The sequence below is a fragment of the Myodes glareolus genome, chromosome 5 (assembly GCF_982192425.1).
Source record: "Myodes glareolus chromosome 5, mMyoGla1.1, whole genome shotgun sequence".
Taxonomy (NCBI): domain Eukaryota; kingdom Metazoa; phylum Chordata; class Mammalia; order Rodentia; family Cricetidae; genus Myodes; species Myodes glareolus.
In genome coordinates, this window is record NC_142030.1 from 102468170 (window position 1) to 102471323 (window position 3154).

A 3154-nucleotide genomic window follows, 5' to 3' on the forward strand; every position below is an offset into this window, starting at 1 on the left:
CTTGATTTTTTTGTATGAAAAGGTTTTTTGGAAACTTGGATAAAACCAAAATAGTCTTAGCATCTGACAAAATACATTTGAAGCAATGTGTGAGTGTGCATGTGTGTGTATGTGTGTTTGTGTATATATGATGTGTGCATGTGTGTGTGTTTAATGTGTCCACAGAGGTAAGTTACATCCAGATAACAAAGCATGATTTATAAAGCGTGTCATCATGAACATTGTGTCTGAACAATATTGTCTTAAAATATGTCAAGCAACATGACAAAACCTGAAAGGACTCCAAAAAAAAGATTGATATGTAAAATATATGTGCCTTTAAGAAATATCTGTGCTGACTTTTATTAACATGACAAATTTATTTTAAAAGTCATATTGAAGAATAAAATTTCACATAAACTTAGTAAAAAAAATCAGAAACAAAAGCAAACCAAAATAAATTTTAGAGAAGCTCAGAGAAGGAATGTGTCTTACCTGATACCAAATTAAACCTTCCAAAATATCCACATTCTACAAAGCAAGGAAGGACAAGTGGTTCAGTAGGAGGAGGAAGAGTAGCCTGGGCTCATGAATAAAACACCTGCCGCACAGAAGGTGAGGACCTGAGTTTGAATTCCCAGAACTCAGAGCAACACAAGTCTGTAACCCCAATATTTCTACAACAGTATGGGAAGCAGAGGGAGGAGAATTCCAGAATTTTCTAGGGCCAGCTAGTCTGGGTTACACAAGACAAACCACAGAGACCTTGCCCAAGCAAGCTACAAGGTGACTGCTAATCCCTTCCATGTTTATGCTGAGGAATGCATGCATACGCACATGTGCATACACATGCACACATGCATGCACACACAGAGAGAAAGAGAGACGGAAAGAGAGAGAGAGAGAGAGAGAGAGAGAGAGAGAGAGAGAGAGAGAGAGGGAGAATTTGAAAAAAAAGAGGTAAGAACTGAGAAACAGATCAGTGTGTATTTGGGAATATGATAAAAAAATGCTTTGATAGAAAATTGACTCATTTTCTAGAGGAAAAGACAAGCAAATCTCTATCCAGTATCAGTGATGGGAAGAAACAAATTGAGAATTTCAACTTGAAAGTTACAACTCCCCACCTAGCAAGAGAAAATAAAGGCAGACACCTTGGTTTTCCAAGAGTAGTAAATTATGTCCTGTCAACTTCATTTTGAAGATTGGAATTAGTTATACTGGGGGCAGTTTAGACCCCTATGGCATGGGGATCAAAATAAGGAACTTTTTAGCACCTAAAACTGACAAGGAATATCTTTGTCAGGGTTCACTAGAGGAACAGAAGGCAAGGAATAAATACATATTAAAGGGAGAGTTATGAGGTTGCCTTATGTGACAGGTCCTTGGTAGTTCACCAGTGGTTATCTGAGCACTGGAGAGGCTGAGAAGCAAGCACCACTCAGCGCAGGAGGCTAGGTGCCTCAACAGACCCATCCTGCCACTAAAATCTGGAAGCTTTCTGGAGAGCCAGTGGTCTTCAGTCTCCAGTGGAAGCCAAAGAAGCTGGATTCTACAGGCAGAGGAGGGAGGTAGCACACCCCACAACAGGCAGACAAACCACTGGTGGATTTCTGAGGCAAGAGGAAGAAACAGAAGGCACAAGAGACAGGAGCCTGACCTTCGACAATTGAAAGTGTGTTTGTTAGCACACACAGCAAGAGGCAGCCGAAAGAAACTGAGGGGTAGGCTGAGGGGGGATGGAGGTGAGATGGTTGTGACCCTTTATAGGGTATGGAGAGGAACTTGGGGAAAAGACAATTTTGCAGCCTTGTTGGTCTATGGGGGTCTGCAATCTCTCCTTTTTGAAATTGTTTGATCGAGGCAAAACAGACAGACTTGAGAGGTAGACTGCTTTTCTTGCCTTTTTTGTGCTGACCCATAAGGCTAAGCAAGGTCATCAAGAACATCATAGCCATCCTGTGTCACCAGCAGGGTACTCTGTCACTCACAAGCAAGAGGCAAAGAAGGGCAACCAAGTAGCACCATTGTTTGAATTGGTCATCTCGGTGCCAGCAAGATGAGTTTATGGAAAAGCACCTGCCATCAAGTGTGACAGCCTGAGTTCAATCTCCAGCTCTACATGGTGGGAGGAGAGAACTAACTCCTAGATTTGTCCTCTTATCTTCACACCTGTACTGTGGAAAACATAGGCTTGCAAACAAATAAATGAATTACAAGAAATGGACAAAGAAAATCAAATGGATATGAGGAGAAAATACCATTTATGGGTGATAAATCAAATGTATGCACACAAAGAGTTCTGGAAATAATAGTGCTGAATCAAAAACAATGAAAGTTAATGATATATGCAAAATGTCATTTGAGTATATCTGAACACACACACACACAAGAGCATATAAAAACGAGACACTGTCCACAAGAACATATTTAAGAACATACAAACAAGTTAGGAACATATATTTAAGACCAAACAAACAGGATAGGAAATGAAACGGCACATGTAAGTAACTAAATAAACACAAAATGTGATGCCTGTTTACATAGAATCTATCTTCAGCGTCTGAATTAGTTAACTCTCATTCCTATAACAAAAACATGAGACAAGAGCTACTGAAGCAAGGGTTTGTTTAGCTCACAGTTTGAGGGCACAGTTTATCATGGTGGGAGTCATGGCTGGAGAAGCAAGAGGCAGCTTCTCATATTACATCCACAGTCAGTGGAAGACAGAGACAGACAGACAGAGAGAGAGAGAGAGATAGAGAGAGACAGAGAGAGACAGAGAGACAGACACACACAGAGAGAGACAGACACACACACACACACACACACACACACAGAGAGAGAGAGAGAGAGAGAGAGAGAGAGAGAGAGAGAGAAGAGAGCACATCAAGGGTTTATGGATTTTTAAAACCTCAAGGCGCACCCCCAATGACACACTTCCTCCATCAATTCTACACCTTCTAATCATTGTAATCCTTTCAAATAGTTCCACTACCTGGTAACTAAGGATTCAAACATATGGTTTATGGTATTCGTTCTTAACCACTTCCACATCAAAATAACACAAAATGAGGAAATCTCTTCTACATGCCTCAGAGGCTATCTCATGGCATTCTTTACTCTTGGTTTGTGGGAGCTGGTGGTCTGCTAAGTTAATAGATTCCAAAAGGTT